The following is a 24,693-nucleotide window of genomic DNA, read 5'->3' as shown; positions in this document are numbered from 1 at the left end:
CTCCAACTATTAAAATGTTCAGCCTAAAGAACCAAAGTAGATTTGATCTGAAATAAATTGCATTGGCATGTGTGTAACATCTCAGACAAAAGAGTTGTTTTGCCATTTGAGAATCTTCTAGTGGCCTGCTAAAGTAGGCATGGCCAGAGGATGCTGAATGAATAAGCTATTTATGTTGTTCTGTTCTTGCACAAGGCCACATGTCTTTATTTGCTGTTCACTCTTCAAAAGCTGCTTTGAATGCAGAGTTTTGTTTTGCTTTGTGAATTATGTCCCTGCAATATTTGAGTTCCTCATAGATAGTCATTGCATATATCCTCAATGATATATTTATTCAAATTCATTACTGAGGATTTATTTTTATAGCTTCCTTTAAAGTAAGAGTATTATTACTTCTCCTGTAAGAACTTAGTTACTGAAGCATCAATGTCAAAATTATGCAAGGATCTTTTGGTGTCCAAGCAAAAGTGCCCCTTTGCTGCTTTTTCAAAGAGGTTAACATCTCAATTTCAGTATTTGGTTTATTGCTCTGGAGTCACATCCACATACAGTTGTTAAGCCACAGCATGTCTGGAAAGCAGATTTAGTATGTGTTGGACAGCCAGAAAAATGAGAGCCAGTAACGTGCCCTGTCTGCTTGGTGCAGTGACCTCTTGAGCGTTGTACAGGAACTGTGTGGTAGAGGTTCCAGTGCTGATCTGTCAGCCGTGCTCATCTGTCAGCCGAGTGCGGGCCTTAAGTACCGGTATTAGTATTGTAGTTTCCACTGTCGCTTAGCTTTTGAAGATAAACTTCAAATCGAGGGAGTCGATTGCTACAGGATTTGCTGGAAGAGCCAGGCTGTCTAGGTCATGGTTGCACAAAGGAGTAAGCCACCCAAAATGGCTTGCTGCCACTCAAGTCTTGCCTTGTTGTTCCACGTGCATCCCCATCTCTCTGCGTGTTCCTGTTCCGCTTTTGACAGTGACATGGCATAAAGCAACACAGCATTTCTTCTGAGTTATTTTTCTGTGCTGTGCTGTTAAGTTAAATTGGCTTATGGATGTAAGCACCAATTCTGGGAGAAATGCACTAGCGATGCAAAGACTTGCTGATGAGAAATTACTGTAGAACTCTTTCCCACTGCCCCTGGTGCTTAGCGTCCTGTGAAACCATACCTTAATACAGATCTTCAGTAGGTTGTCATTCTGATTTAACTGGGAGAAGGAGATGAAGTGTGCCTGTTCCCCATGGAGTTAGAGCCTTTTCCAGTAGGTAAAAATTCATGTTCAGTCTTAGGACTTCTAGATCCTAGCGTAGGTTCTGGGGAAAACATGCTTTAAGATTCTCTTCTACTGAATTGCAAGAATCATGATTGTTCTAACCCTCCGACTGTACTTTTTTCAGCCTGTGTTCCAGTCCTAAAAATCTAACCTTTGTCTGGTGCTGCCTTTCTTATGGCTTGGCAGACCTCAAATGGCTGTGCATTGCTTGCTGCTGGCTGTATGGTCTCGCTTCCTCTCTTGCTCTGCTGATTGTGCAGCCACGGAGTGTGCTGATACCAAAACTTATTTTACTTGTAAGTGGTTTTTAGGTGAATAAGTGAGCTGATACAGCCTATGACAACAGGACCAATGCAAAGGCAGTGTCAGGAATGTGCAGCTACAGCTGGAGATGATAGTGAACAGCATGTTGTGTTCACAAACAGCGATAGGTTTGTCAGTCTGTTTATAGAAATGTACTCTAGGGCTTGTCAGCAAGTTGCATGCATTGGTTCAGGACACTTCTTATCTGCTCTTCAGCATGCACAAACTGATTGCTCCCTCTGTATTAATGCTATTCGAGTGTGATCTGAGAGAGCAAGAGAGCTGGTCTTTTCCGAGACTCTAGGCTTAGCAGCTCGGACATTGTAGCCAAGATTTCAGAAAGAACCATCGGGAAGTCTTGTTTTTAAATCTAGCTTAATTTTTTGGATGTTCACAAGAATAGCAATAGAGTAGACTTTCTCCTAGGATTATCCTCCCTTAGTTTACTTTTCTTTTTTTTTTTTTTTTTTCATTTAGAACTGGAAAATACCAGCACTACTTAGTGCAATGGCAGAACTCCTGTAGGAGTTTCAAAATCTGAACAATCCTGTTTCTTCCCTACCCAGGGAATTGGCTGAGGACTTCTTGTCACCCCCCTCTCCCATCCCCCATTGGCTGAAGACATTACTTCTGACATCGGAAAAAATTCAGCCTCCTACTGTTCAGGACTTTCATGTGGCAGAAAACAGGATCTTTCAATGAAAAATGATAGATATTTTATGAATAATAAATAATGCTACTAGAGGAGCTTATAAAAAAGCAAATTTAAAATCTGCTGCTTCAGCTTCAACTTGTACAAAGCATTTATTGTAGTTTGATTTTTGAGCTGTTCATTCAAAATGGAATTAAAACACTAGTCCTGAAATTCTTTCATTGGTAAACTTATTGAACAGTTATGTCAGTATATCCTTCGGTCATCTAAATTTAAAACAAGACTTTCTCTAAGAAGGTCAATGAAACTACTTTGCTTTTGATCTTGCATCCTTGTGGGTGCCTGGATAGTTCTTGTGTAAGAAAAGTTTTACTGGATGAGTCAGTGCACTGAGTCATAGGCAGCATGAAGCCTGTAGTGCTCTAGACTAACTAATTGGTAACAGTCTCAAATTTAATTAAAGCACAGTTGTCAGCTCTGTGTTACTGATTGACATCCTGGTAAAGTATTTTGTGTTTGGCAACTTACATTAATTGTTCTCTGCTGTTAAAATTTGGGTGTTTTAAGATTTTGTTTCTGTTGAATAGACCTGCCATTGCTGTTAGCATCCATGCTCTTTATGGTTTGTATACTACCAACTTTAAGGGTTTTTTTCTCTTGTTAGGTCATGTATTCAGTAATTATGCTCTTTTTCATGCCTGTGAATTTACAGATGTTTAGAGTCCTTTGAGTTTTTTTTGAGTTTTCATCATTAAGAACTGTCAAATTAGCACAGATGAATATTTTTTCTCACTTTTCCTCTTCTCAAACTTTTGTAAGCATGATGCAAAAAATTTTTAAAAGATACTATTTTTGTGTTGACTAGCAGATTTTATATTCAATTTTGATAGTTTTCATTTCTAATGTTGATCTTCTGTTGTACCCTCCTTTGTAATAAAAATTGGCTTCTCTGTCCCAGTGCCTGCCATCACCCCCAGATGATCACTGGAGCCTTTCTCCCTCCTTCAGTTGCTTTGCCTCTTTGATGCGTCATGGAAAGAGCTTTGTTGGGGGGAGAGGGATGGTGTCCTGAAGCTGTTTTTCATTAAGGGTTGACCAGAGTCTGCTCAGAGTCTCGGGAGAAAAGCAGATTTTTTTTTTTTGTTTCATATTATTTTTCATCATTTGCGCTGTTAAAATATAAAATGTTGCTGTTTTTCTGCACGACTCCAGCTTTCTCCAGCTGAGAACTGTGGAGGGAAAACTTGAATGAATTGTGGCGATCAGTGCGACTGAGTTTGTTCTTAAAACTGTTTTTAAAAAAAGCTAGGATGGTGAAGAAATTTATTTCTAGAGACGAGAGGAGGAGGTAGAAGATGTTTTGATTTCATATTAGTTCTTTTTATCTTGATCAGTTTTTCCTATCTCTTAACATCTTTAGATTTGAAGGTCTTGCTAAACCACAAGACTGTCAGTAGTACAGTACTGGTTCAACTCCAAAGTAGACCTGCCAGCTATGCAGTGTTCAACAGGAGGTGCTAATGCAAGTCTTACAGAAAGGCACAGTAACAAATAATTTTTCCCACCCTGCAACTTTTAGCTTTTGACAGCAGTTTAAGGAGTTCCATGGGGGAAGAGAAAAGTTGAGGGTTGGACTCATGTAATATCACTGGCAAAGTCTTTTTTCCATGTTAGATCTTTTTTTAAAAAAAGTGTTAAATTTTACCCCTCTCCCTTCAACATTATACCCATAGTTCCAATATTTGCATGAAAAGCACTTTCTTTTATTTGTTCTAACTTGATGCCTGATAATATCATCAGGTTCCCTGAGCTCTTGTATTTTGAGATAAGTGAATCACACCATCTGCTACAGCTGTATAAAAGCAATGTTAATAGTCCTCCACAGAAAATAGCTGCAGCCTTTGGATGTCGTATTGGTCCGGAGAGATGTGTCCTTAGGGACTCCTTTTGCTCATTTCCTATCTTCTTGTCCTCATGTAAGCCCAGTTTCTTATGAAGCGACAGCAACTGAAGGTGTTCTGTTCTCTTCTGAAATGATCATACAGTTAGCTCTGAAATTTGTTCTTTGACTGTTATTTTCTTCTTTTTCTGTGTTGTAAATTTCCCTTGCATCAACTTTCTCCTCGGAGTGCAAGGTTTACTGATGCAGGTCATTCTCAGCTGTCTTAATTTTTTTTTTTTTTTTAAGGATTTCTTCCTTCCTTCATTTCTTGGCTTTCTTTACCTTGAATTTATTCAGTTCTGCTCCCTCTCTAGCAGCTCTTCCTGTTCCCCAAGTTGTACTCTTAATCTGTGCCTAAGTATCTACTGATTTGGTTTTGCTTGAGCTTTGGTTTGTTGAGTGCACCATGAAGAAGACTTGGGAAAAGTTTTCTGCTATGGAGTCTTGTAGCTTTGGATTTTAAACTCATTAACTTGGGAATTGCCATACTCTTTGTATATTAACAGTGGTAGTAGCATCTTCAGTGACAAAGGTGTGTGATGTGATATCTGGTCAATGGCTTGTTCTTGGACAAGTGCATTGCTCTTCATACAGTCTTGGCTATAGAGTTAAGGTGGTGATAGTTTCCAATTTATCCTCTTCCTGTTTCCCACACGCTGTTTGTATATACAAATGTACTAATGTTTTTGGTTTTTAGTTACTCAGATTTTGGGCTAGAATATTGCTGGTCAAAATCTCTCTATTCTAAACTGATGTAGTGGAGGTGAAGATGTGAGATTTATGACCTGTTAATGGGATTTCTGCTTCTCAGTGCAGAAGTCCAGAACATTGTACCAGTAGTGGGGATTCGATTTGCTTTTGGTAGAGAAAATATTCAGGAATATTTTCATATGCTGTTTAATATAGTCATGCCTTTTTTTTTAATGTAGGACACAATGCTTCCTTCACAACTTGGAAGTGAAATGTTTGTGGATTTTCTTCTGCATGCATTGGCATGTTGCATGCTACAGCTGAAGGTTTTGTCTTGCTATGATAGATTAAGGTTAAGGCTATTCTTTACAACTGTTGTAAAAAAAAGTTCTTCCAGAAAACTTAATTCTTCCAGGGAGGCAAAAATAAAAAATCATTAAATGGCATCAGAAACACCAGTCTTGAAGTATTTGTTAATCTCTTGGCTGCTGGTAGAGTATATTTGGAGAATTAAGATATCATTTCAGCAAATGTTATGCAAAAGTTCTCTCTCGTTCTCCTGACTATATTGAGTGGGCAAGAGTAAGTGCTCAGAACCTGGTAGAGCTGGCATTTAGAAAATCCAGAAGATTAAATTTAACACCTACTGAGGCATGAAACCAACAATTAAGGTACCAATTTTAGAATAATTTTGGAGGCTATAGTAGCTAAAATAATATAACAAACAGTTGAGTAGGTACACTTGGAAACATGCTTTCAGCCCCGTGGTCTTTATGGTTTTGTAAAGAGGTTTCCTAGCTCAGTCAGATGGTTTGCAATAGGTTCCATTGATTGGAATAGTATATTAAAATGTGTTAACAGCAAGGCAGTGGAATGCAAGGCACAAGTTAGAAAAATCAACCATCCAGTTATTCAAAGCAAGTATTAAGAATTTGGTAGAACAGTGATTATTATTATCACAATAAATGTATATCCATGTCATTTTAGAAGTTGGAGGTTGTAGTTACTAGTTACCATGCCAAACTACACTTTAAGATGTTTATAGGATATTTTTGATGACAAAAAAAATTGTGTAAAAGAATATAAATAATTATAAATGATGGTAATGGCAATTGTTTTTTGGTCAGACTCTCTCTACAGTACTTGAGGCACCCAGGTCTGAACATCAAAACCAGAGATGTCTATCATCAGACACGTGTGAGAACATGCTGTCCATTTTCCTTGCTATTGGAAGCAACCATTATATCTTACGTGTAAAAACGACTAAATTTTGGTGTCTGTGTTGAAATTAGAGCAAATCTTAATGTTGAAAGAGTAGCAAGACTAAACATGATGTTCCTTTTCAAACAAATTTACTTTGTAAATGCCTTTCAGTTTCTTAATTTTATTGGTGACATCGAATAAGTTCTTTGGCTGACAAGTTTTGGTGTAAATATTTACCCACTGCATTCTGCACTTTCCTGAATTTTGTTACCAGTTGTTTCAGAGGTTTTTTGTTCTTTTTTACTTTATCTTTTTTTGAAAGGATATTATATGCACTGAGATTTTAGGAGTTTGACAGACTTAGTTTGTTCAGAGATGTTCCTTTCTGACTGCATATTGCTATTTATATACTTAGCTTAAAAGTCTGCAAATCTTGATCATAAGACTTGAAGAAGGTATTTGTGCTTATCTACCAGTTAAGGGAGTGTACCAGTCTGTCCCACCCAAGGAAGATATTTAAAGTTGCAGTGCCTGTACATCCTATTTCTTCATCAAAGCAAGGCACATTTTCTATATTACTTAAGTATGGAGATCTGAAGTCTTTGTTGTTACCTAATAGCTTTAAAATTTTCCCCGATTTCTTAAACAGAAGTTGTATCAAATTGCTTGGATTTTCTAGGTGGTCTCTACTGCTTCTTATCCTGCACTGTGGCACAGAACTCAGTACTTTCGTAGCAGAAGTGTAATATCTGTTGAATAGAGTAGGGTGAAATTGTCTTCTCTCCATTCTGTTGTCACTGAGCCGCTTTCAAACAGGTAGTTAAGAATAAAATTTCTGATGGCTGATGCTGTCAAAAATCACTTGCAGAGTTTGAGGTGATACGGGATGTGGATTCTTTCTGGTAGTGTGACATGACTTCTTCCGAAGAATTATTACCAGTAATAATCCTTTATAGTCATGTGTACAATGTCATGACATCCATGTGACATTGACAAGCTACTTCCCTTCCATGCTGTGTTCTGTACAGAATTCTGATAGTCTTTATCCAATTTTCTTACTTGATATCCTGTACATTGTCATATTTTAAACCTGAGGACTGTTTTGCTTTGCAACAGGAAATAGGTCCTGCAGTCCACTACCTTTTAACTAAAATATTATTTAATGCTTTCTGGTCTAAACATCAATAGTGCAGGCATCATAATAAAATTTTCATTTTTTTTTTTTCAAACTTTTCTGTTGCTAGATTTGTGTTTCAGATTTTTAGGAAGCAAATTGGGATTGGTAAATGGAAAAAAAATACGCTTTTTTTTTTTTTGAAGTGTGCTACTTATTAGTGGAATATAAAATCTTGCACAGGATAAAGTTTTGCCAAATGCATGCTTGTATCAAAACACTGATTAATGCAGTCATCAGAAGCCCCAGAAATGTAAGAGTTTGTGTCAAAAAGAACTCAATGAAGTATATTCTTCAAACACTTTTGCACGTAATACCACTCCTCAGTGTTTAAGAACTGGGTTATTCTCCAGCTTTCTTAAATAAACCGTGCTCAAAGAAGTGTGTAGAAATGTTATATAAATGTTCTATTGCTAGGAAAAATGGGCATATAAATTATTTATATGGCCAAAGTTTCCTGTAAACTGACAGTCATGACTGAGCTGTAGTGACAAAAGCATCTTTATTTTTTGCGTTGCTTTTTAGAAAAGCTCACACACAGAGGTATTAGGAGTTTGACATAGTCAATGGACCTGTAGGAGTTATCCTTTGCCTTTACATTTGGATAAATACATTTACTTGATCTTGTAATCTGCTATAGTCCCCTTCTATTTCCCAATAGCACTTGCTTTTTTTTTTTTTTTTTGATAACTTTCGGTACAACTTCTGAAGTGTTTCTAATCCCTTGTTGTACAATTGACCTCACCAATATCTGTGACGCATTGTGATCTTACTAGTTGCTACTGAATAAGGCATACAAGGTAGCGTGGATGATTTGTCATAGCATTGGACAGAAAGGAAGTAACTGGGCTGAGGTTTGCATTAAGGTGTTGAACTCTTCCATATAAAGATTTTTAGGGTGATGACATAGCTATGGTATTTAGAGGAGATACCACAATTCTTCAATGATTCCATTTTTTGGAAAAAAAATGGAAGACTTAGATTGGCCTGCTATGCTGCTTAGTGTGCTCTCATTTGTATTTTGGGGTTTGTATGGTGATAGAGTAATGGGGTGTGTCAGCCTGGATTAAGATGGTATGTGGCTAAATATAGTGCATTTTTAAAAGAGAAGAATTCTCCCTGTATAAAATAAGCTTAATAGCTTGAAGAATTACATAAGATTTCATATAGAGGGTATTTGGAAAAAAATAAATTGCATCAGTAACATAATTTATTTTTACTTCTGTTTCTGTTTGAGTGATTGAATGTTTGGTGCAAATTGGACCATGCTAAGTGCATTGATCAGTCATGTTAAGAAAATTGCAATGCCAATAAACACTGGAGAAAATAACTGGAGTTTTGAAAATCATCCAGTTGTTTCAGCAGCATGTTTTGTCTTCACCTATTGATGCTGTATTCACAGCCTGAATGCTGAGCATTTGATTATTGCTGGAAAAGCCTCTCACATGACAGTCAGGATTTCTAGACATTTCTGCTTCTGTCCAGTCTTGACTACGTTATCCTGACCTGTGTGTTACATGATACAGGAACTGACTCCATCTTTCTTTGGTATTGTGTTCAGAGTATACGCGTTTGGTGCCTTTCTGCATAAGGAACAAAACAAGTGAGGGCTAGCAGGATATTCTATATAAAAGAATGAGTTCTTTCCTTTGGAAAGATCCAGAAAGAGGCTTTGGTGGCTCAAATCGTGCTTGTGGAAGGAGGATTCAAAATAATTGCTTTACTATTTTTCTTGTGCAGCTAACTTTTTGATAGGAATGCGTGGTAAAACTAACAACTGTCAAACTTAGAGAACCATCTAGTTGTGCATGTGGATTCTGAGACAGCTGAGCACTCCTGGCATGTTGATAACATTAGTGCTGGGTCAATACTGAATCTAGTCCTGTTTAACATTTTCATTAACAGTCTGGACAATGAAATAGTACTCAGCATTGGTGAAGGTGTGCTTGGAATACTGTTCCCAGTTCTGCACCCCCCAGTACAAAAGAGACATGGACATACCGCAGAGAGTCCAGCAGAGGGACTAGCAAGATGATCAATGGCCTGGAGCACCTCTCCTATGACGTGGTGAGAGAGCTGGGACTGGTCAGCCTGAAGAAGAGGAGGATCAAGGGGATCTCATCACTGTGTATAAATTCCTGAAGGGAGGATGCCAAGAAGACAGAGCCAGACTCCTTTCAGTGGTGCCCAGTGCCAAGACAAGAGGGTTGGAGCAGATGGCCTCCAGAGGTCCCTTCCAACCCTAACCAGTCTGTGATTCTGTCATTAAACCCATGAGTAGTCTTTTGGAGGTCAATGAAACTAGAGATAAACGTGTTTAATTGCTTTGCTCTGAGGGAGATGACTACTAATCTGTGTAATTATGTGAAATTGTTGCTGTTACTGTATGGTCTTTGCTACTTTGTCTGTCACACTCATTTGTTTGATCTTGTCTTAACTTCATAATAAGGTGCGATTTTTTTTTTTTTGAAAAGAACTGTATGTGTGTAAAGTTTGTAAAACAAAGAAGTTTTGATAAAGGTTATTCCTTTGGCCTCTAATACATGATCATGGTATGCAAGCATTGTTACACCCAAACGGAGTAAAACTATTTGTTTGCAGGCAACCATAGACAATGGGGAGCAATAAAGTCTTCCGTATTTACACTCTGTTAGTGGTGAAATTCATTTTATTTCCTGTGTGTATTTTAGGTCTTTTTTAAAAAAATAGATAATGGCATGTTAAGTAGCACTACTTTTTTTTTTTTCAATCGTGTTTTGAACTAATACTATGTTAGAGCTAATTAAATTAGATGGAGTCGCTTTATGCATTGTGATTCAGTCAAAAAGAACCAACAGAGGTGAGACAAATCAGCTCCTACTCTTGTAACATGCTAGCACAGGTAGTATTTAGCTCATACAGTTCTGTCAGGATGTGAAGTCTGGTATGTTGCCTCTCTTCTTTCCAGCTTTTGGCAAGAACTTGTGATAGTATCTATACTGTCATGTTGAAAAGCAAGCAATTAGTTTAACAACTTTAACGTAAAATACAGTTTATACTTAATATTCTTGTTTATTCTTTTTGTAATCAACATCTGCAAGTCTTTTCTAAAAAAGAAAAAAGAAAAACTAAAACAAATCTGCCTAGCTTAGTTATGACATTGTATGCTATGTTTTCCAGCATTGCGTGTTATGTTAAAATAACTCAGTAATACAATTGAGAGTGCTTTTTGCATTAAAAAAGGAAGTGATGGTTATTCGGAACACGAATTATGGATACATGTTCTTTTTCAGTGACTGATGTCAACGCTGCAAACACTTGAAGCATGTTTTATTACTGTAGTTACATGTTGCTGATTAAGACTCTTACTAGTATTGAACCAGCTGCAGAGTTGCAACAAAACATTGGAAGTTCCTGGTGTTCGATTATGTGCTCTGAAGAGCAGAGCAGGTGCCTTCTGTAATCAATGGATTGCATGAATAATCAATGGATTGTATGAAATTGGTATATTTGTACAAGGTTTTTAAACTCATTATTTTTGCCAGTGGAGAATGACAGAAATTTTCTCAGCATCTGTATCGTGTTTTGATTGCTGTATTAATGTAGTAAGGAGTATTAAAGTAAATGGTAAGTCATACTATTCTCACTAGGAATTTGAACTCATATTTGTGGTAGGAAATTAATCTGGTTTTAATTGCCCATGAGTTTGAAGTATGTTCCTTTTTGTAAAGCTGATCTCACATAAATATAAATCAGTAACTGCCTGTTCTTTAATTATGTATTAGAGTATTGTACCTGCATAGTAGATGAGAATGTGAGCATCTCAAGTTACGTTGTATTGGAGGTCATTAAATCTTCTCTGCTCTATGAAGTTTAGTAGCACTGCATTTCTAATTACTTGAAAAATGTACTATGTTTGTGCTGCTTGTTTTAGAGTGGCTGTGTTCAGCTACAGAAAGACAATCTCTAGCTTTGTAAGCAACTCCACAGGGATTTTGAAAGTATGGAATGCAATTGCCATAAAATATACATAAAATGACAAGTGTTTTTAAAAGCCTATCATTGCAAAGAATTGAGATGTTTTAATACAAAATCAAACATTATAATAACTTGAGAATATTTTTGTAGTTCATAAATACACCTGAATTCTACTCTGGTTCCAAAAAATACTGTATTGCTGTCATGAAAAGATCACTAACGTAACCAGCATTCAATCATAAATCAACAGGCATTCTCTGTTCTTCCATTGCCACTTCCAACTTACCTTTTCTCTCTTCAGGCAGATTATTTCTGCTAAAAATGCTGTAAAATTTGTAGAAATTCTACAAGACGTTTTCAGAAAGTATCTTTTACCGGGGTTAGGTTGCCAGATGTACGTCTTAGGTGTACAAAAACTCACTGCTGTTCAGCGGTGACAGCTAAATGATAAACCTTATTAGCACTCTTGCTGCCATACTGCAAATATTGCTGTGATATAAAGTAGTAATTTGAGGCAGCACAGTTTCCTCTCTTTCTGAAAGCATTGTAAGTAATGCTGATGGTTGAATTGATGGAATGTGACTTCTCATGATACTTCAATTCTCTACTCAGATATCTACTTGTGGATACTGGTAGATCTTCACATGACCAAAACATGGAGTGGTTGACCAAAACATGGTGTGGTTGACCAACATGGTACAAAAATGACATGCAGAAATAGTTTACCATAATGGCATAACAAAACTTTTACTAAGTCACAATATTAGCAGACATAATTAGCATCCAGTGCAAAGATGCAGAGCATCAACTACTGTCTGGAGATACCAGCACTCCTTTGGCTCTTAGGGCATGCCAGTCTACACTACCTTGTTATTGCTAGAGCCCGTCCCTGGACAATGCAGCCTCTGCAGCGGTCTGTGTATCTTGGTAGAACATCTCTTGTCATAACACTTCATCCACCTACTTGCATGATCTCAAGTGGGCAACATGAACTCAGTTTTGAACAAATCTGTAAGGGGAGAAAACACTGCTTGGTAGGTTAACAGCTGGCATGGTGAGGGTATGCATGTGTTGTACAATGGCTCAAATACTGCATCTAACGATCCCTTCGAATCATCAACCCAAACAGCTCCGAGTAGAGAAGCATCTACTATTAGAGGCCACCTTGGGCACCTCTGTGTGCTGTATCCCAGTGTGGCACAGTACTGAACAGTACATACCCTGTGCAGGAAGCAAGAAGTCTACAGGTGTGACCTTTTCAAGGAAATACTGATCTTAAAGCTGGAACCCCTGTGCCTTTGCTCACTAACAACAAAAAGAAAGCTGATAATGTGTTATGCTTTATTGCAAGTACCCCCAGCCCGCAGTTCTAGAGCACTGCTCTGCTAAAAATGAAGGGCAGGTAACAGGGTAGAGCTGAAGGATACAGGTGGTGGTGTTAAGGTGCCTGTGGAGTAAGAAGTATGATGAATAGTTTGAGTTTGCTGGGCAAGCTGTGTAATTTTTTAACAAGTGAAGAAAAATAGCCACAGAGTATATAATGTTTCATTTGCAAGTCAGCTGAGCTTCACTATCCTGAGGACCAGAATTAATTGTGACTCACATTGATTTCCTTTTCCCCAATTCCATCATGTGTGCGTGCATTTTAAAAATTAAAAACACCCTAAGGAGTTTAAAGTTTATGCACATGAAATCATTGGAAATGGGAAAACGAAAGCATCAAGGTGGCAGGACAAACAATGTAGTCTATCCAGAATGCATACTCTGACTAAGACTTCAATTTCATGATAGGTTTGTTCAGAGTGTTTAAATATGCTTTGCATGGTTGCAGTTTAGATACTTTCCTAATACCACAGTATGGTGGATTTCTCTGGACAGGGAGTATATGGAACACAGGTATTTTGTTTTTAAGCTTTTCTTATCAAATGGACTTTTAGTGATATGCATTGCAGAAAACAGTGCTTCATGGAGTTGGGGGCTAACCATCCTTAGGAGATTGCAAATGCTGTGTTACCTATATAACGTAAAGCTTTCAGTACCGAATTTCAGAAACCTGATTTTAATATGCTCAGATACGAGCCACAACAGATGGAATTAAGCAATAGTTCATAGAGGGAGAGCAGAGAACTTTCTGAGTTGGTTATTGGCAAAACTGTTAATGAGCTTACTGCATGAATAATGTTAAAAACAAATGGGAGATTATGCTCAGATCGCTGCCTTTTGAATTCCTCTTACAGAAAATAATACATGTTTGAAATGGATTTGAAAAGGTATAATTTCTTTTGAAGTATCCATTACTTAATCAGTAGGGAATAGTACATGAAATAATACTGAATGAAATACTAATGAAAATAAAAAACATTTTCTTTGTTAGTGTAGTTGAATTGGTAGCTGTGTACAATTCATGATCTCATATTTACACTTCCACCTGAGGTGAGGGAATAAATACTTCATTTTTCAATATACTTTTTTTTTCCTTGAGAATACCATGGTATGGTTTTTTGATATTGACTGTTGTTGTACCATCAAGTTGAGTATGTATTTACATTAAGCTACTTTGATATAATGTTATGTTTTGATAGAAGGACTGTTACCAATGCTTGTTATTTATAATGTTACAAAGCTACATATCTATTATCTAATGATAGGAGATCATCTGTGAGATGTCTACATGCTGCATGTTTTTAAGCATGTTACTCCAAACGGAGTTGTAAATTGAGTCCTGCCATGAACTTCAGTTGACAGGAAAGAGACTCCGTATGTCTTTCAGTCGAAAAGTGATCTGTCTTCCATTAGTCTCTTTTAAATAGATTGTTTGTTACCATAATAAGATGTTCCAAAGTCAACACCGACATTTTGGATTGTTTTGTGTAACTGAGCAGGTGTAAGTGACTTTACCTATGTATTACGGGTAAATGTGCAATTGCACTGCTATTAATAGTTCTTTTTTCCTGTTTGTACATGTCAATTTTAATAAGTTTTTAAAGAAACTTGTTTTGTTTTAATTCACATTTTCATAGTGAATTAAGGGAAGTAGGTCAAAGTTCATTTGAGCGATATTTTCTTATTTCTTTCACATATTGATCATCATAACTTTTTCAGATATAATTGTAAGAATAAATTAAAATGCCAAAAGCTACTTGCGATAAACTCTATATGAAGAGATTTGAAATTCCTTCTTTGTTGCCAATTACAATCTTATACCTCAATAGTGCCTTTTAAATTATTCAAAAGTTTAGCTTCCTGGTGTTTATTAACATTTTTTAGACTGTTGTTGAAAATGTGTATTAGGAAAAGACAGTCCTAAATTTCATTTTGCTTTTCCATTATATTTGGTAGTAAACACAATCTTATCAAAACTACTCAAACAGATGTTGACATCGAGCTTCAAAATCGATGAGTTGCAGAGCAAAGATTTTCTGCACATACCTCAAATAACATTTTTTAAGGTTCATGTTCGAAGTTTTGTTGTACTTCACAGAAAATAATTTTAAAATTTCTTTGAGAGATGTCACAGCCCACATGGGAAAGAAGATGACATGATGATTGTCTGCTTTAGTATAAAAAAAATAATCAGCAGATATTTAGTGGTTTAAAGGTAGGTGCTGTAAAACATGCAAATGTTGAACACGTGATAAATGTTTAGGAGAGGTGTTTCCTTCTGTAATGTAAAAAAAAATAAATACAAAGGAGAATATAAAAACATGGCTGGCTTGCCGTTTGAGTTACTGCAGTCAGTGTATCAAAACAAATTTTTTAGCATGGTTGTTTACGGACATAATTTCATTCAATATTAATGGTTTGTGGAAATCTTTATTATAGACCTGTGTTGTATGTGCTTAGGTGGTGACATGGAGAAAGAGGGTAGGAGAATTGTACTGATTATGTTCTGTTGATGAACAGTTTCAGTAGCCATTAAGATTCAGGTCAGACACTGCTGAGAGAGAGAAAATAAAACTTTTTTATCCTCTTCTAAAATGTCCTGCTGCATGGAACAGCTTTTTTCCCTTTTCACTGGGTTTCTTACAAAAACATCTGAATTTGAGCATAATGTTATGTTAGAGTAATTATATTTTTTGTTGATTAAAAATCACATTCCGTAACAAATACGTGGTTCTGACAGTGTGAGAATACTTTGAATTGTGTTGGTCCCAGAAACAGCTCAACTGTTGCCTATGAAACTAACTCCTCACCATGTTAAGGCACTCCATGATACTGCTTTGGCTGCAAGAATTCTCTTTGTACAGTGTAGAATATATATATGTACACAGTAAAGAGTGGGCATGTTCATGGGAGAAGACTGTTAACTTCAATTTTTGGAGATGATTGTAAATTAATTTGGATAGAATGGATTAATTGTTCTTTATTGACTCAGAAGGCTAGTTTTATCATTACTGTAATAATTTTACATAAAATTATTTAACTGTATCTTTTCAATAGTTCATTGCTGTGTGTACATGTTTCTAGGAAACAGTGTTGGCTGGATGGGAAAGTCATAATACATTTCCGTTCCTGGAATTACCGTGCAGTATTTTTCTGCGTGTTGTAACATGAGAGGTTTATTTCAATTAGGATAGATTTTATATATTTTCTGAATACATTTTTGTTTCTTGATCCAGTTGGACAGTTGCCTTGAAATTAAGGCACTTGAACATACCCATAAATTACTGGGTTTTGAAGGTGCACGGTAATTACACGTTGCATAGAAGAAATCATGCAGAAATGAACTAGAATCAAAGAAAAACCTCAACAATTTACAAGTGATGATTTTTTTTATTGTATCTCAAAGAATGTGTCAATAGCTTTTAAAAAAGGTCTGAGTGAAGTGTTTGCTCCATAATTTCAGTAAGTATTAAAGATTTGAAAGCAAGAGAGCCTTTTCTCCCATGTTCTGAAATACTGACCAGCTGCATTTTGAAATTGAAAATGTATGCCCATTCACTGAAGTTTTAATTGGTCTTTAATTGACAATCAGAAAATGATTTGGTATTGGATTAGCTGTATTTGTTTGTTCTCATCAGCTAATACTTCTAGCTTGGAAGAAGGAAGCTACAAAGCAGAATAGTTTTAAGATGAAAATCTTAAGTGTTTAAGTTGTTTCATTAGACAGTGTAATTTTTAAATGGTACTTACTCCTGCTATTAGAGATATGTATACGTATGTGTATTTATGTGTGAGTGTGCTCCAGCTGTTGTAGTCAGGACAGATACTTTCACAGCCAGAGGTTCCCATTCATTCTCTGTGTCAGCCTTACAACTTGTTCTAATTCTATATAAGTAGAGGCTGGATATAGAGTGAGCTGTCATTTTGGGAAGGCTATCTTCTAAAAGCAGCATTTGCCACAGGCTCATGCCAGAAGCCCGCTGAGGATTTTGCATGCTCTCAGTCCAGCCTGCTTGTATCTCTATGATGGGTCTCCGTCCTTTTCCCCAGGATGATTAAGTTCTGCTCTAGTTTCTCAGAACCCTTCCTTTTAGAGGCTTGGAAAGGAATACAGTAAAGTTTGGATATATCTTTTCCTTCCTTTAAGCATCGTTTTGTAGATCTGTATTTCTGAATCATTTTCTCTCTGTGTCTATTGCAACTGCAGGTTCAATGAGTTTGCTATTAACAAACATCAGATCTGAGATGCAATTCTCAATTTTGAGCTGGATTTGTTGGGATGGATTTTGAACTTTGTGGAAGGGAAGGAAAAGATTAAGGAACTGAGAAAAGCGTCTTCCTTGTCGCACCGTGTTCTTTACATGTGCCCAAACAGTTGTCTATATGCTTTATATCAAGAAGCATTTACTCCAGAGATTATTTTTAGTATATTTATATTAATTATACTTTTACAGTGATTAGTTTTAAAAAATGTAATGAAAGCATACAATAGATCAGCTATTCCTTGAAAAAAAATACTGCTAGAACAAGACATACCTGTAGTTTTCCTTCTCATCGCTCCTCACTTTTTTCTCCTTACATGTATATGAAATAGTTCTTGTATTCTGACAGTGTATTAAAATTGTAAGCTGTGGCAAATTCAAGATGTTTGAACAAGAGGTCAGATATATTTGTACTTTAATGTACTTAGAGTTGATATTTGAAAAATAAAGCAGAGTGGAAAACAAGTTGTGTTGTGACAATGAACGATTTCTATTGTGAATAACAGGTAAATTCAGAAATCTACAAGTTTAGAAAACATGACTCATCATAGAAATACCAGGAGAATTAATAGGCAAAAATGTCTTGCAATGTGGTGGTTATTTTGTTTATGATATTACTTTTCTTGGGATTTTTTTTTCATAAAGTGATCGGGTAGATGCAAATAAAAGAAGAGTAGGTGCTTACTTAGATACCTACTAACAGTGCCTGCCAATGCAATAAATTGAATATTTATTGTTAGGCATAACAAGCATCTCGGTTCAAAATATAAGCATACTAGGAGCTTGACCTTTTTTTCTTATTTAAAAGAAAACACTAGCATTCGTTTCAAATATAGAAACTGTATTATTGTGACAAATGCTGGCTTGTCATCCCTCAGGGGAAGATGAGTGGAAGCCAAGAGAGGTGTTGTGACCCAGTCATGACTGGTTTGGAACATACTAGTGAATGGTGCCCTTCGTATCGGACAAATGTCACTGCTCTTGTCAGATAACCATTTGTTCTTGTGAACTTACTTTTGTTATAATAGCCAGTATAACAATATGTCCAGAAAAATTATTGAGATTTTGACATTTGATGTCTCAATTGCATGTAAGCCTTCATTCATTTTATTTTTCTTCCTTCACCCATAGATAGCAGGCATTTTCTTTTTGTCTGAAAAATCAGGTAGCATAGTTTGGATGCTAGACAGTTGTTGTTCTTCTCTTTTTCTTTGCGTAGTTTGTTTCAAATAAATCAGTACTCTGTTATTTTTTGTAGTATCTGTTTGTTTCAAGACTGTAAGAAGTGGAGAGAGTGCCATTTACTTTCAGAACAAACATGCTGTGTAAGCACTAAAATGATGCTCATTTGGTAACTTGTTATTCTTTCTTCTGGATGTAGAGTGTGATGGGTGAGGGACTGTTATGGCTAGGGCTATGGTCCCAGCTGTGGCAGTAGGAAATGTGGATCTATTTCGCTTCTGTACCTCCCACAGGTAACTTCTGTGATTTTTGTTTATTGTTTGAGAAGCTCAGTTTTGGGTGCTAAGTCCTACGGCAGACTTGTATCACTGTTAAACTATTATATTCATATATAGCTTTGATACGAACCTGTAAAGTATGTATCACTTCCAAGTTATTTCTTCTTCTGGTCATATTTTAAATCTTGTTTTCATCTTGTTTTCTATCCTGAAAACAAGTAGTCTTGGCTTGCTTTTTTATAAATCAGGAAGTATATTCTTCTGTTAGCTTAAAGAGTTGACTTACGTGGGATTCTTTTGCCTTCTTTTGGATTACCAGTGAGTAGCATTTTCCCTTTAGAACTGCCTCTGTACCATCTGTGGTATGTGCAATGCAAATGGCAAAGTTGAGCGGGTTCTGTATTGTATAGCGGTCATGCACAGTAATAACATGTAATAGCAGCATGTCTTTCCATGCATGGCCTACCTTTCTTATTGACATGATAGCTTTCTTCACTATCTTCCAAGTGATATGCTGAAGCTGTGTTTGAGTTTTAAGAGCGTTTAATTTGTGAGGTGGGTACTACAACACATGTACTCTGAAATGTTCCAGGGAGACCTCATAGTGGCCTTCCAGTATCTCAAGGGGGCCTACAGGAAACTGGGGAGGGACTCTGTCAGGGAGTGTGGCGACAGGACAAGGGGAATGGCTTTACCATAAGAAGGTAGGTTTAGTTGAGATATAAGGAAGAAATTATTTCCTATGAAGGCGGTGAGGCTCTGGAACAGTTTGTCCAGAGAAGCTGTGGGTGCCCCATCCCTGGATGTGTTCAAGGCCAGACTGGATGGGGTTTGAGCAACCTGGTCTGGTGGGAGGTGTCCCTGCCTATGGGGGTTGGAATTGGGTGGTCTTTAAGGTCTCTTCCAACCCAAAGCATTCTAAGATTCTATGAAATGCTCTGCTAAGCACTTTATCCTGCTCTATCTGAATGACTGCCACTTAAAGAAAAATTTGAGATTTGAGATTGGAATTTTATTATCGGTGATCTTGGCATTAAGATGTTCAAGTAATAACACTTGCTGATGGCAGAGAGAATGGTCCCTTGTCATTAGGGGACAGAGATGTTTTTTAGATTAAAAAAAAGTGGATAAACAGGGCTGGAGGGTTAAAGAAAAAATTATGCATTGCAAGATCGTTCTTTTGGGAATAACGGGCTTTCAGTTTTTAGAATAAACTCGTGTTATCTGTTGGAAACAGTAATGTGTGTACCAGTTAATTGTAGCTTTTTGCTGTGGTATCTACACGTCAACTGACAAGTAGAGAGAGTGTGGGCTGAAAGGCAAATGGCTGGTCTGCCATGTCGGTGAAAAAGAGAGAGATTGCTAATGAAGAGCTCATACCTGGGATAGAAGACTGCTTGACATAGTACTTCCTGTACCATATTCCAACTCATCTTGGATATTTTGTACAATTTGCCCAAGTCCCTTTGAGATCATTTCAGTTTTGGAAGAGAAAGAAAAACAAAACAAAACATTTTTTGAAAGATCAGCATCACCATGAACTGCCTGAAAGAATTAAGGTTATTAGCAGTAAATACAAATTATATATCTAAAGGATCAGACGACTTTTAGAACATGACAAAGCTCTTTCCCTTAAAAAAACAGACTAAAAGTTACAAACTTTCTCACTAGTTCCAGTATTTTACATATTCTTAAGGGAAGTCTCATGTAGTTTCAATTTATGAAAGTCATGTTTGAGTTTACATTTCCTAATATTTTTCCAGTCTCATTTTGTTGCACAGGAAAAGTAGTTGGAAAGGCTATCAGATGTAATGGAGTACATTTTTTTAGAATCGGTACATAATCAGAAGTACAATTGCAGATGACTTCAGTCATAGGAAAATGAAGTGCTTAAAAGATATTTATTAGGAGATAGCTTGTCAGTGAAAAGTTTTGTATGAAAAATAAGAAAGATGAACTTCTTGTATTTATGTAACTATCCAAGAGCGAGCTAGCTAGTTGTAAAATGAGGGCTATAAAGTTTTTGTTTGTTGTTATCTGTGTGTCATGGAGCAGCCGAATGGTTTCTAAAATGTACAGTCACAAACTGATTATAAAATTCCCAAGGGGAACTCTGATGGGGCTATCATAACTTAACAATGGAATGGTGAGTCACCGCTGGAGGAATTCATGTAATAATCTTTTCTGGTATTTATAGGACCATGAGGATAAAATGTCATTTAATTTTATTTGATTAAAAACTACTAGGTGAGAAAGGAGAAGAAAAAAATGAAGCATTTTTCTTCTGTCTCAGGCATGAAAGATGGCTGGAATATATTTAAAAATAATTATCAAGCAGTATACTATAGTGATTACTTTAAAATCTGATCAATGCTCCAAAATACTTGTGTTACTAGTAAAATTAATTTATTTGATTATTTAATGTGATTTTTTTTTTTAGTTTCTAGATCCAAAATGTTGCTTTTGAGTGGAACAACTTGACTGAGGCATCTTCGTGAGTTCTAGCTTGCTAGTGTAGGTATATATGTCACCGTTCAAAGATTATCCATAGAAGGTCTTTATTTACCTTGAAAAGTTATGCCAAACTGTACTTAATTTAGCCTTAGCTAGGTTTGCTGGGATGCCAAAAATTCTTGAGACTATTCTATTAATGCTGGTGATGCAGTGTTTTATCTAGCATTGTGTATTCAGTCCTGCAGTCACTTCCACTTGAATCAGAGCTGTTTCCTTTTTTATGTCCTGATCTCAGTTTAAAGATTGTTACTGTTTTCAGCTGTTGCCTCTAAAAGGTTTGTGTTTTGTCTCCCTTTGCCTCCCCCATCTCTTTTTTCCTTCTCTTTTTTCTTTGTTTTTGGTTTTCTTTCCATATTCTTTTTTTTTTTTTTTTTTTTTAAGAAAGGGCAATGTAATTTGAGCATGTGTTTGTTCGCAGTGAATGCTTGCATGAATTCTTAACTAAAGCTTTTAGATGCTGTCACAATATTGAGAGCCTGTCACTGTGTCATTGTACAACAGTCCATATCCTCTCTTTTCTTCTCCTTTGCACTCCCAGTATTCATTTTCTGTTTCTGCATAAGACCTTCTGTATGGTTCATTAGTATTCAGCATGTGTAAGGGGTTTACTGAGCTTAAAGTTAGTCAAATTTAGAATTAGTGAAAGCAGAGGCAGATGTTGGTGAGGAAAGGTGAGATTGTTAAGCAAAAATAAAGATAAGTATTCTTAATTGACACAAGATCCACAAGATCTTCAAAAATTCATTTGGGGGAATATTTAAGTTGTCTCGATATATAGTTGCCAAAAATGCCCCCAGCTCCAACTTGTCATGCTTTCTGCTATTCAAACTTGATAAAATAATGGACCTTGAGACGTGCTAGTGAGAGAAAAGACACAAAGGATCAAACTGATATAATACTTTCTAGAGTTCACCAAAGAACAGTTTGATATTTGGAAAAAGAACAGATGTGCAAACAATAAGCAAACTGGTAAGCACATCAGTGAAAAGAATATGAAAGAGTATGTTTTCGAAGTTCACCTTACTTGTGACTTTGAGTGGAATAAAACTGTTGTTCCAGACTTTTTTTTTTTAAAGAAGACATAAATATCTACTTGCTTTTATCGCTTCCTATGCCTTCCTTGACAGCACTGTAATTCCCTTTCAGGAAGGCAATGCTGAGGTTTTCAGAAACTCATGTGGTAAACTTCTAGCTTATGATTTCAAATAAGAGTATTTCTTCTTTCTCTTCCTCTTCTGCCATAGGCAGGGATGTCACCCGCTAGATCAGGTTGGTCAGGGCCTCATCTAATCCGGTCTTGAACACCTCCAGGGATGGGGCATCCACAACCTCTCTGGGCAGCCAGATGTAGTCATAGCACATATTTGCGCTCGAAAAATTTGTTGCACGCCACTGGGATTTTTTTGCATGCAAAGACTTTGGAAACTGTGCAAAGGCAGCAGTAATCCTTAGTCACAGCTGAGGGGAGAGAGAATTGGGGTCAGACTATTCCTGAACTGGGTGCCAGAGTAACAACTTCAAGAAGTTGTTTGTGACAACTTCTTTGAGTGCCTCTGGAAAGGAATGGACTTTGTTAATACCATGGTGCTTGCCTTTGGTAGACTAGCTTTGGTGTAATGCAAAGTCAGAGTTGATTAAAAATTCAGAGGTGATACCCTGCACCTGAAGTTACTGGAGGTTGTGTGTGCATATCATGTTCAAGGCTTTTTTGACTGTTTTTTTTTTGTCTGTGTTTTTAGTGCTTTAATAGATATATTTTTTAACCCGTTACTCTTATTTCTAATGGAGCAACATTTAAAGGCAGATTTTGAAGTTCTTGTGGCAATAAATTTAGGGATTAAATGATGTGCTTGAGCAACAGAACTGTCTTATACATACTGCTCACAGAAAAAAAAATAAAGATATTCTGTGTCAATTCTTTGGTTCTTCATATGAATGATGCAATTTAATATCGGTTGTTAGTTTCATTAATATACAATTTCATAAATAGTCAATTTTATTATTATGGGATTTCCATAAAAAAAGATCAAGGGATTTCCTTAAACAAAGCTTTTATATATGTTTTCTAAAAAATGTTTCTGGAAAAATGTTTGTGCTTTTCCTCATTCTAGTCTTCATTGCCTTTGAATTTCCCTTTTTATCCAAAGGGACTTTGTGGTTGAATCTTGTTATGAGAGAACACAAAATTTCCCTTAAAGGCTTTGGAGTGTGTAATTTTTGTAAATAAGTTTAGTTAACATGAATTCTTTGTAACTGAATATGATTTTGCTCGACAAGTAGTTTTAAAAACTGTTTCATATTCAAAAATAATTTGAGATGAAAAAATCCATAATTTGTATTGGAGGATATGGAGAATCTATTCTAGTTTAGTTTAGTTGCATGGAGTCGGATTTCTGCCCCTTTCAGCAGAGGTCAGTTAAATCAACTGAGAGGAGACAGTTATGGGAATTCAGAGATGGAGAAGCCAGGGAAGATGTTTTTATTCTCATTTTTACTTGGGTTAAAATACACCGTTATAAAACGATAAAAATCTTTTTCTCTTCTAAACTCCAGTATGTTTTCCCTAGACTATAGAATTATAGATACTTTCCTAGTAATTTAGAAAGGAAATAAATACATCTGAAATGGAAGTGCAGTCATATAACCTCCGAATTGCTAAGTGAAGAGCCAGCTATTTCTGTCAACAAAATAGTTCTTGACTTCTAAGTAGATAAGTAGCAGTGTTGTCAGCCTAAAGGAGTAAAGCATATGGGGCAGCTGCTAAAAACAGTACTGCTGTTTTACAGATCAAAAAATCTTAGAACACCATTGAATTCTAGCTTGCTTTCTTGTATTTCTCACTTCAGCAGGGTCGGATAGCCCAGCCTGCCTTGCTACAAGGTGGCTAGCCGTGTCCCAGCTTGCAAAGCCTCCTGGTCAGCCTAGTGGTCAAGTAGACTCTGACTTCAGGAACCTCTCTGGAGTGAGTCTACAGAAACTGTAGGGCAGTCTCCCTTCCTTGCAAGCAAATGATTTTCTCCAGATGTTCTCTTCTGTGAGTGTGGCTGAGAGTCAGCCAGTTCTTTGAAGTCATCTTATCTCTGTGTGAGATTTGATGACAGCATCACCCTTCTCAAATATGAGACCAAGTCTCTTGTTGCTGGTTTTCGTCAAATTTTGATGGTGGAAATATGAAATCTGTATTTCTCTCTGGGAACTTGGGGCTCTCTGTACATGTGCATCGTTTTGTCTGAGCGCAGTCAAAGTTCAAAAAAAAAAAAAAGAGTATGGTATATGATAGTTATTCCTCAGAAATACAGTAATGGACGTTGTTTATCAAAAGGTGTAGCTTAAGCCCTCAGAGTATTTCACATCTGACAATTGAAATGTGGTTGCTGTTCAGGTAAGCATTCCCGTACTACTCTGTGTTTAGTTAATGCATGTCATGATGGTAGTCAAGTTAAAGCAGGTTGGGGCTTCAGCGTATTTTGGTAACCTAAATACATAGCCCTGTCCTTGCACAGTGAACCTGAAATCAATGATACTGCCTTCAAAACTGATATTTTCTGCACTGGTCACGTCAGTCCCAGTCAGGATATATGTGCGCCTGTACTGCCATCACACTTTAATCTGTGGTATAAAACTATGGTAGTGTAATTTTTTTTTATTGGTACACAAATCCATAAGTCCTCTTTTCAGATAGACTTACAAAGCAGATGGTGCTGATTGCTTCCTATAGCCCCATGTCTTACCTAGCTTTACATGCTTCAGTACGAGCAAGTTCAATGAAGCATTGAAATAAGCAGCTTTCCTCTTAATTCAGACTGGAAAGAAGTGCAAAGAGCATGAAGTTGTAGTTGGTTGTACCAAATTATTGTCCTTTTGTTATGGTTGGATAGGGGGGTCCCAACC

General features: G+C 36.6%; 1 protein-coding gene across 2 annotated transcripts in view; it reads left to right on the top strand.

The window, feature by feature from the left end:
- METTL15 (methyltransferase 15, mitochondrial 12S rRNA N4-cytidine) overlaps positions 1-24,693 on the top strand; it is a 94,406-nt gene that overhangs the window by 13,123 nt on the left and 56,590 nt on the right. The window lies entirely within an intron of this gene.

The sequence above is a fragment of the Anser cygnoides genome, chromosome 5 (genome assembly GCF_040182565.1).
Source record: "Anser cygnoides isolate HZ-2024a breed goose chromosome 5, Taihu_goose_T2T_genome, whole genome shotgun sequence".
Taxonomy (NCBI): domain Eukaryota; kingdom Metazoa; phylum Chordata; class Aves; order Anseriformes; family Anatidae; genus Anser; species Anser cygnoides.
The sequence above is the reverse complement of the archived record's forward strand: the minus strand, read 5'-3'. Positions and strand labels throughout refer to the sequence as shown.